This window comes from Heterocephalus glaber, unplaced genomic scaffold (assembly GCF_053883595.1).
Source record: "Heterocephalus glaber isolate CG9 unplaced genomic scaffold, H.glaber_assembly_v1.0 deba00001504, whole genome shotgun sequence".
Lineage (NCBI taxonomy): Eukaryota > Metazoa > Chordata > Mammalia > Rodentia > Bathyergidae > Heterocephalus > Heterocephalus glaber.
The window spans coordinates 41,600,016-41,611,325 of NW_028258324.1; the positions used below are offsets into that span (position 1 = coordinate 41,600,016).

Genomic DNA, 11,310 nt, shown 5'->3' on the forward strand with positions numbered 1-11,310 from the left:
TATTAATACTAAACCCTTTTAGATAAAAGGAAGAACTGTCCTCCTATGTCATGTTATATTTCAAAGTGCCTCAATATTTTTTTAAAAGTTGCAATAATTAGGATTAATACTAACTTCAAGACTGGTATACAGTAATTGACATTTTTAGTGTTAAGCAAAATAAAAATGAAAGAGTTAAAAAGTGAAAGGAACAACCAATATTTTAACCTTTTCAAGCTCAATCAGAGCCCAGGGAATAATGGGAAACTCTCTAAAGAGCTCTACACCTCTGGGGAGTTGCCCGATTTCCCAAGCAGAGAAATCCTGAGGATCCAGGTGATCAAAGCCCAGCTGTTATTTTATGTCCTGCAAAGAAGAGGTCACCATGAAAAAATGTCCCCATGCTTCCGACGAAGTCACATGGTCAAGCAAAACCAATGATCCATCTTGGCAGATGAGACATCTGGAAGAGAAAAAGCTAGAGGAACTGAAGGACTCATCACATGGCCCCAGAAGTGAACCATGAAGAGCCTTAACTGAACTAACAGACAAACAGCAACAGCAATAACAAAAATGCATGTGTGTGTCTTAAGGTATGATAGGCAAATATTGTAAATTCTTTGTTCTGTACACCAATGACCTAAGAAAGAAAACCCACAGGACCCTTCTCCACCAATCCAGTAACATTTTGATCGCCTCTGTTGGTGATCTCCTCAGGCCTGATCTGGTGACAAGGTGACTTCCTTATTATGAAATAATTTATTCTAGCAGAGAATCATGCATTATAATTAAAGAATTATAACTTGCCCCACCATATTTGTTTTCACCTGCAAATTAGTAAACAAAATAATACAGAGAGTAAAATTGGGACCATGAGACCACTCTCTCTCCACTCACCTGGACTTGGGCAATGCCACAGAATCAACTCTCCTCATTTGCTCCCAGGGAGCCAGAAATAAAAATAATAAAGATGCCAGGACATTTCTGAAATTCCTTGAACAGATGTTAGATCCATTGGCATGAGCTAGAATGACCTTTTCTCACTTGAAATTTGTTAATGGTTCATACATATGGACTGCATGTCATGTGTATAATTAAAAGTTAGTGAATTATGGGAAAGGACGTGCAGTAGGCACAATTGGGATGACTCAGAGCCCTGTCAATCACCCTAGGTGGGACATACATTTTTAAATCCAAAGCCCATCTTTTTCCCAGGTCATTCTCTTCTCATGGTCCCCACACCTTTTCCTTTCTGCTCTTGCCACTCTTCCCATCAGTGCAGGCCATGCTGTCATGAACCTGCTCATTCTGAGCGCCTCTTTCCCATTTAAGCATTATTAAACTCAGTTGTTTTTTCTGTATCATTGTGTGCAATAGCCAATGCTTTGTCATGCACAAGAATCTAAAAACCAGCCCTAGACCCCACCATCCACTGTAACAGAAAGATCATCTAACTTTACTTTTTCTTTGAAAAGGAAAATGTCTGTGTATAAAGGTTATTTTGAAGTTCTAATCTAAACTATATTTATATTTAAAGTTAAATGCAACTCTTTAACTTCAGTTGCAAAATAGACTGCAACATTTATTTCATAAAGCAAGCACTAATAGAAAACTAAATGATGCATATAAACAATGAATATGATTTTAGAAAATAATATTTAATGTCTGAATTAAAAATAATTATTTAGAAAAATAATACTTAATTCCCTATGAAGTATCAGTCATTATGTTATCAACCACATAGGTCTACATGCTCAGGTTTGTTTATTTGTCACTGACCAAATCAAAAGAGGCTATTTATCCTGGTAAAGGAGGAAAAGAGATAGAAAAACCTGTATTCCTCAGCTTACCATCCCACCATGTACAGGTATACTAGATATTTAAAGAAGACATAATCTAAATATTTAATTGAAAAATCAGTCATTTTTAGGATATGTCAGATCAAACTGAAGATAAACATACAAGAAATATAAGAAAACTTTTGAGATTAAAAAATGACCAATATTTACAATCATAATACTTGAAATAAAACTACATTTCAAGAATGTATATACATATATATATATATATATATATTCTTTAATTATAAAGCAGTATGGTAAAAATGTAATATAAGCATAGATGAACATTTGATTTTTATTTTACTTCCAAAATCATAAGTATCATATTTATCCCAAGAACAGACTAAAATATTATCCTAAGAACAGACTAAAATAGAGGAATATCTACTGATATTTAAAAGGGAAAGTTTGCAATTAGGAAATCTATATCTTTATCAGTTTTTATTTTATGTTTGATAGAACAGAAAAATAGTATTAAGTATGCAAATAAGCATAAAATGAAGTCACTTTATAGGATAAAGCCAGTCCCCACTTGAACTTTCTGATGAAAAAGATCACCCCCAAAAAGAGAGCTGCTCTTGTGAACTGAAGATTCTACTCTGAAAGCAAGATTCCTGTACTGCTTCTGGTGCAGGTAGGTAAAGTCACTAATCCACCCACATTTGGACTACCATTTAACAAATTAGATTCATAATTGTGGCAATATTACTGGGGCTAGGGTTCTCAGGGCTCTTGGCAGTGTATTTAATATTCCCCTTTGCCATGCTCTCTCTTCCACAGGAAGCACAGAAATAAAATTTAGAAACTTCTCACAAAGAATAAGATGGGAAAATAATGTCTCTAATTGCTGGGTCTATCACAGTCCACCTTTGAAGACAAACCAGGAAATATTCTGACCTCCTCCTTCTCATATTTGAGTTCTGCATCCTCAATCTAATAGTAATTTTATCCATTTAAGGCTTCAGATAGTCCAAGTTCTGACTATAGCCATGACTCTTCTAAAAAATTCTGAAGCTTTCATCCATTTAACAGGTACCTCATCATTTCTTCACATATAGACAACCCACAATGTGGGAAAAAATCTTCACCTGCTCTTCCTCAGACAAAGGTCTACTATCTCGAATCTATAAAGAACTTAAAAAGATCAGACCTCCCAAATTTAAAGACCCAATCCAAAAATGGGCATCTGAAATGAACAGACATTTCTCAGACAAAGAAGTAGAAAAAGCAAATAAACACATGAAAAAATGTTCAACATCACTGGTCATTCAAGAGATGCAAATGAAAACAACGCTGAGATTCCACTTCACTCCAGAAAGAATGGCTGCTATCATGAAATCAACCAATAACAAATGCTGGCGAGGCTGTGGGGAAAGAGCAACCCTGCTCCACTGCTGGTGGGAGTGTAGACTGGTGCAACCACTGTGGAAATCAGTATGGAGATATCTCAAAGAACTAGGACTGGAAGTCCCATTTGACCCTGCTATTCCACTGCTGGGGATCTTCCCCAAAGAATTAAAAGAATCATACCACAGTGATATATGTGCGCCTGTGTTCATAGCAGCACAGTTTGTAATAGCTAAAACTTGGAAACAGCCCAAATGCCCATCAACTGGAGACTGGATAAAGAAAATGTGGGGGTTTTTTTATAAAATGGAGTACTACTCAGCCATAAAAAATGAGAGATTAGAGACATTTATACCTAAGTGGATGCACATTGAGGTGATACTCTTAAGTGAAATAAATAGGACACACATGAATAAATTCTGAATAGTTTCTCTGGTGTGAGAAACTGAAAGTGTAAATAAGCACTAAATGTATAATAGATAATGTGAAATAGGAAGAAAAGGGGCAAAAGGGAAGGAAGTGGGAGGGCTAGAGGAAAGGATAGAAAGGAATGGGATTAATAAGAGAAAATGGAAAAATAGGAACAAAATCTTTGTAAATAGGGAGGAATGGAGGGGTTGAAGGGAGGGCTGGGCAAGGGTGAAAAACAAGAACCAAGAGAAACTATGTAAAGGTGCAAATTTCCAATGATGAATGTCATTATATTGTATACCTAAAATGTACCAATGATTAGAATGAATAATCGAAAATGTAAAATAGGAAGAAAAGGTCCAAAGGGGCAGGGGTAGTGGGAGGGGCAGGGGAAAGGAAAGAAGGGAAAGGAAAAATGATGAGAAATGGAAAAAATGGAAATAAAGTCTTTGTAAATAGGGAAGGGTGGAGGACATGAAGGGAGGACTAGGAATGGGGAAAAAATACGAACCAAGATGCATTATGTAAAGGTACAATTCCCAATGAGAAATGTGATTGTGTTGTATACCTACAATGTACCAATAAAAGAATTTAATAAAAAAACCCATTTCTTCACATAGAAGCACTAACTCATTTTTTGTTGTTTTCTGATATGATATATTTTTTGTTTTCAGACCAGCCAATGAGCCACAACATCTAAGATAGTTGGACAGCACATAATCCATGGTAAGTTAGGCCTACAGCTCCTTTCACCTGGAAGTAGCCATATGAAAACAGGGACCTCCAAATCCTCAGCACTCCAAAAAGAATTACAGGGATTTATGTTTTTCAGGGGGAAATGAGGCAGAAGATTAGGGAATGGCCAAATGGCTGGGAAAGTGGGGGGAGGGGAGAGAGAGAGGAATGTTTTCAAATAAATTTGCTAGAATCTTGAGTAATTTTACAATTCTGTAAATTGTAGATTATTAAAAATAATGTGGATTGTTCTTTCCATGAATATGCAAGTTAATTATTTAGATGGAAAGTTTTTCTTCCCTCAATTCAGTTTTGTATCTACTTATAAATTCATTTCAATATTCTCTTGTCATGAAATAGGTCCTAGAAGAACCAGAAAAAAGGAAATAGGGACCTCAACTCACCTCATCCACAGGGAAGGTTGTAGGTTCACTGAGTTGCATCACAGAAAATCAATTTTGAAGACATATTAATGAGGGACACTAAAAGGTCTATTAGACAGAATTTAAAAGTATTCAGATAGGTTAGAGCATAGGAGCCTCAAGAGAAAGTTGTACTATGGTCTTGAGCTGGGTATATGCATGTGGTATTGGGGATATCTTAAAAATGGGTGATGTAGGATAAGGATTTCTATGATCTGTCAGGTTATCCATTAGATAGACTATTTTGGAAGGCAAACCATTTTCATTTATTTGGATATGCTTGCTGTTTAATAGTGCTGCTTATGTGAGGATGAAACTCTGTAGGAGGAAGAGCAATTTACTGCTGAAAAGCAGGAGCCCATATCCCAATTTACAGGCTTATTGTATCTTGAAGTCTGTCAGGAATTTGAGAAAGAATGAGTTTTCTGAAAGGAAAAAAAAGCACTGTTACCTTGGGTAACTTATGGGTCTTGAAATCTGAAACCCAATTTGAATATAATTTAACTTGACTTCTACTTACCTGTGTTTCTTTTATTGCTTCAGTGTGTGTGTGTGCACTCACGTGCATGTGTACATGTGTGTAAATTGTAAAACTAAATTCTCCTTGGAATAATGTTATTGATTGTCTTGGTCACTTTCTTGTAGTTCAGACAAAATATCAACACTCACGACATACAGGAGGAGAGGTTTATTTGGCTTCGGTAAATTATCAGCTGGCTTCAAGCAGAAACAAGATTATAGATGGGCTTGATAGAAGGGCATTGTGGAAGAAAAGGTGCTCAACCTAATACAGACAGCACAACTGAGTGCCACAAGAACACTCCCCTCCACTCACTTGAATCTAAGTGATGTCCCAGGGACCACCGTGGATCCTACCGCAGGGGCTACTAGAAGATGGAGAGAAGGGAAACAAGGTCTCAAGTTTGCTTTGGAAAATTTTGGAGATTCTAAACCAAGACCCATGTGCACTAGACCTCCCTGCATGATTTAGGTTAAACTTTCTTCCGCTGGGGCTCAATGAAATATTATAACAAAATGAATCATGGGAAAGGACACATGAAATAGATGCTGTGGATATGACTCAGTACCTTCTCAATTGTTCTGTCAATCATGCTAAGGAAAACCCTGATGGGAGGCACCTTTAAAGTAGGCACAACATTTAAATTCCTGCACTCTAAACCCTTAGCTCAGGAAATATTTTCCTTTCACCTGAGGTGCCTGCTCACTCACTCTGGGCTTATTTACATCTTAATAAACTTTGCTGCTGTTTTCCTGTCCTTGTATACTATTTCTAATTCTTTTTTTTTTTTTGCAAGTAAGAGTCTGGAAAACAGACCCATACTAATAAAACTATGGTAAACAGAAAACAGAGAGTGAAGGGAGGAACTGGACATGAGAACATCACTTTCAGATCATGCCCAGGGATCCTTCTCTCACTAGGGCCCACCTCTTAAGAACACATTCCACAAAAGTGACTCTGCAATACAATCACCTTCCAAACACATGAGTCTTCAGGATGATTTTAGGGTTAAACCATAACAGTTATCGCCTCAGTAATTATTTAATTTAATTCAACCTTTAACAGACTTTTGGTTTGTTTGCTGTTTGAATCAGAGCCACAGACTAATTTCCTCAAAAATTTAGTTTTCAAGTTTTTAAAGAAAATATGATCTGGAACTATCAAGCCACCTGAAGTTAAGAATAGTCAGAAAGTTTTCTATGAAGTAAAGAAATGTTAAATCAGGTTGAAACACTTTTATTTTACTCAAACTCTTATTTTATTTCTTATTGTAGTACAACAAGTGAAAATGTTTTGAACCCAAAATTCTTCATATTGGTGAAAAAGTTCTTTGATTTAATAAATTATATCTTTTGGGGGGGGTACCAGGAATCAAATTCAGGATCTTGGGCCTGTGAGGCAGGCGGCTGAACCACTGAGCTAAATCCCCAGTCCTATATATTATATTTTTTAATGAATTTTTACAAATAATGTTAGTGAATATCTTCGGTTATTGAGAAAACTTTAATGTTAAAAGCTCAAACAAGGCCCAGGGATTTAGCTCAGTAGTTCTGCCACCTGCCTCGCAAGCACAATGACCCGAGTTCAATCCCTGATACCAAAAAACAAAAACAAAAAAAAACTCAAACTAACCCATGAAAAAGTTAGCATGTCAGTTTTTAACTTTTTAAAGCTATGCAAAGAAAATTACAGGGATAAATTTTGCCCTTACAAAGATATTTTATAAAGTTTTTAAATCCTTATTTTATATTTTGATATTTTCATTCTAATTTTCTAAAATGATGAATAAAAAATAACTTTCTCTTTTTTTAAGCTCTATGTGTTGGGTTTTCCCTGTAGTAAAAAGGTAATCAATAAATATCACTTTAAGTGAATAGCAGCCTAGGAAGGAAACTAAAAATTATGAAGAATTAATCAAAGTTAGAGAGCTTGATCCAAAAATAATAACATATCTAGCCTATAAAAAATTCCAAATTTTAAATGTGGAAGGAATAAAGAAAAACAAATTTGCTATTTGAAAAATATAATAATTGTTGCAGGCAAAATCCACTACTATCTTTAAAAACTAATGTGCTTTAAGGAAAAGCAGGATATTTGCATATTCTTTAAAGAGAATGTTAATTCCCTGATATGGGAGTTTTAACACATGCCAACAAATTCTTTCATAATCTTACCTCTTAAAGGTAGAAATTAATTCTCACTTCTTGGATGTGTGCTGGATCTTGTGACTTGCTTTGTATGAACATGATTGTGGAGACAAAACTTGCTGTCACAAGTTTTTCAATGAAGAAACCTCATAGACAATACTTTAAGCAAGTGATCATGTTTACCGTTTTCATTAATGATGACGATATCACATAACATCTAATATGATGTCATGAAAATAGCACTTTACTGTATAACATTATTCCCCCCAAATTATAAGCCCAATTTGATCGTGACAAAACAATACCCCAAATCAAGCCTATCAACATTTTGTATCATATTTGACCATTAAGCTTCACTTAAGAAGGTCAAGACAGAATTCTCACAGATTGAGGAACATTAAGAGAACATGATAGCTAAATACAGTGTCCTAGATTGGATCTTGGATCAGAAGAGGATACTAGAGAAAAACTGGTGATATTTGAGTAAAGTCTAGTTCTGCTAATAATGTTCCACCATTGTTGACTTCTTTTTTTGATAACAAATCCATGATAATGTAAATTGAGTTATCAGAGAACCAGGGGAAGGATATATGGTAATGATCTGTATTCTCTTTGGGAAAGTTTTTTTCCTTAGTCTTGGTTTTATATTTTTCAGTATATATAAATTAGTATTCTAGGAAGGGTTGATTTGCATAATTAACAAAATGTGCTTTTTTTATGCATTTAAGGGAAAGCAGTATCATCTACAGTGCAGAATGTGTATGCTGGTTTGCTTGGCTGTGGAGTGTGCGGTGATTTAATGTTTACTATGAAATTACATGAATTACTTCATTCAAAATGGAATATGAATATCTAGAATAAAATAATCTTGCAAGTAATTTACATGGAGAGAGACAAGTCAATGTTACAAAATGTTTCTAATATTATTTCAGCAACATTTACTATTTTCAAACAATTCTTCATGGTCATTAATGAGATTATATTCAATAGAATATACATGTCTCCAACAAAAACAAAAACGCAAGAAGCTTTGGCTGCACACATCAGATACGTGCTCCAAGGCTGCGCAGACCCTGAGAAGCCAGACACATGTGGAAGCTGCTGCTTGTCATGGGCCCGCTAGAGAACCATATAGACTTTTGACTGGTGTTGAATATGTTGTTGGAAGGAAAAACTGTGCCATTTTAATTGACAATGACCAGTCCATCAGTTGAAATCATGCTGTGTTAACTGTTAACTTTTCTGTAACTAACTTGCAGTAAACAGGTGAAGTTCCTACTTTAACAATAAAAGATAATTCTAAATATGATACCTTTGTTAATGAGGAAAAAATGAAGAATGGCCTTTCTCGAACTTTGAATACAGGGGATAGAGTTACCTTTGGAGTGTTTGAAAGTAAATTCAGAGTAGAATATAAGCCTTTGGTTGGGTGCTCCTCTTGTTTAGATGTCTCTGGGATAACTGCTTTAAATCAATCTATATTACAAATTGGAGGACTTATAGTAAACAACTGGAAGGAAGAACGTACTCACCTTGTTATAGTATCAGTTAGAGTTACCATTAAAACAATATGTACACTCATTTCTGAATGTCTGACTGTAAAGCCAGAATATTTTACTGAATTTGTTAAAGCAGTTCAGTCCAAGAAATAGCCTCCTCAAATTGAAAATTTTTACCCAGCTGTTGATGAACCAGTTATTTCAAGTAAAAATATTGATCTGTCAGGATGACAGGAAAGAAAACAAATCTTCAAAGGGAAAACATTTGTATTTTTAAATGCCAAACAGCACAGGAAATTAAGTTCAGCAGTTGTTTTTGCAGGTGGAGAAGCTAGGTTGATGACCGAAGAAAATGAAGAAGAAAATAGTTTTTTTTGTCAGCTTCTGGAACTTGTGTTGTTGACATAGGAATAACAAAGACACAGATCTTAATTTCTGACTCCCAGTAAAAATGAATTCACTCAATTATAGATATACTCCAAAGGCAGGGTCTTAGACCTATTCCTGAAGCAGAAATTGGATTGGCAGTTATTTTCATGACTACAGAGAATTATTGTGATCCTCAGGGCCAGTCAAGCACAGGATTAAAGACAAAGACTCCAGGGCCAAGCCTTTCACAAGACTGGTAAGTCAGTGAAAAACTGATGTCAAGTGCTCCTGAGAACGCGGCAACATATGTAGCTGACACAGAATCGGACCAGGTATATACATGTATGTATTCAAGTGAAAAGCCAAAAGAAATAAAAATCCCCAAAATGGAACAAAAATGTGGATCATCTTCATAAGAAATACCCATTAAAAGAAGCCCCCCAAACAAGCTCCAATAATAACATAGTGTCAAATACTCTGGTTAGGGAAAATATCCAAAACAATCAGCTTTCATCAAATAAATTCCCAAGTGTAAATAAAAGTAGCGATCGTGCTTCTCAGCAGCAACAGACAAGTACCATTAGAAACTGCTTTCAGCCATCTCCCCCCAAAATGGAAAGAAATGAAGAAAACCAAGAAATGTCTTCATCCAAATCAGCAAGAATAGAAATTTCTTGTTCTCTTTTAGAACAAACACAACCTGCCATAACCTCACTATGGAAAAAAGAGCAAAGAGCAAAATCTATCTCAGAATGAATCTATGGACACAAAATCAGAAAACTTATTTTCAGATGATGAAGATTTAAAATCCAGTGTGAAAAATTCTGACAGTAAATCTGTTTCTACAGAAAGTCTAAGATTAAAAAAAAAAGAAAGAAAAGAAATTGATTTGGCCATAGAAGATGAACTATCGGAGCAGTTATTCAAGAACACAAGACCAGAGTTGGAAATTGAAGTGAAAGTTGAAAAACAAGAAGATGTCAACATTAGAAAAAAGCCAAGATTGGACATAGAAACAAATAAAAATTTTGATGATAAAATAATACCAGAAAGTGACAAAATACCTCAAGAAAGTGAAGTTGGGAAGAAATGTGAGCTCAAGAAAGAATCACTGTGGTCAACTAAAGAAATATCTAATAATGATGAACTTCAGGACAGCAGTGAGATGCTTCCAGAAAAGTTTTTAATGACTGAATTTAGATCACTGGTGGTTAACATCTCCACTTACAGAAATCCGTGTGGGATAAATAATTACCATGGTCATCAACTAAAAATTTCAAGAAATTCAAAAAGGTCACATTTCCTGGAGCAGGTAAACTTCCTCATATCATTGGAGGATTAGATCTAATAGCTCATTGTGCTCAAAAGAATGCAGAATTAGAAGACTGGTTGAGACAGGAAATGGAGGTACAAAAACAAAATCCAAAAGAAGAGTCTCTTGCCGATGATCTCTTTAGGTATAATCCTAATGTTAAATGGAGAAGATAATTGAGAACTTAAAAAAGGAATTATGAGTTGTTGCTTGACTCACAAGTACAAGGTCCTGAGTTTGATCCCTGGTACCCCCCCCAAAAAAAAGGAAATTATGAAAACAAGCTTCCCAGCAAGCATTTACTTCAGGCCAAGATATATGAATACAGTGTATGGAAAAGATTTAAGATTTTGTGGCCCAAATTGGTCAAATAAAATGCACAAAATTTAAAAAAATGCAATTGGAATAATTAATATTAGTGTGACCAATACAGTATCAGGTATCAAAAACTGAAGAAAAATACTAAAAAAGGAATAAAAGTTGTTTAATCTTGTAGATGAAGAAAAATACTTTGTGATATTATTTCTTGTGTTTGATGTTCAATGTAGGTTGAGAAATGAAACCTTATGAAGAATAATGTACAACTCTTTATACATGTGCACTTTTCATATACTACCACTGTGATAAAATAATATGGTCTTTATTCACTTGAATAATGTGAGAAAGAGAGAGAGAGGTTGAGAGAGGTTTTCCTCACAAACATTAATATAGGTCACTAGAAGAAAAAA

The 11,310-nt window shown here is 35.0% G+C and overlaps 1 pseudogene; it reads left to right on the forward strand.

The window, feature by feature from the left end:
• Positions 1-8,491: 8,491 nt before the first annotated feature.
• LOC101720914 (nibrin pseudogene) lies at positions 8,492-10,758 on the forward strand (annotated as a pseudogene).
• The last annotated feature ends 552 nt before the right edge of the window (positions 10,759-11,310 follow it).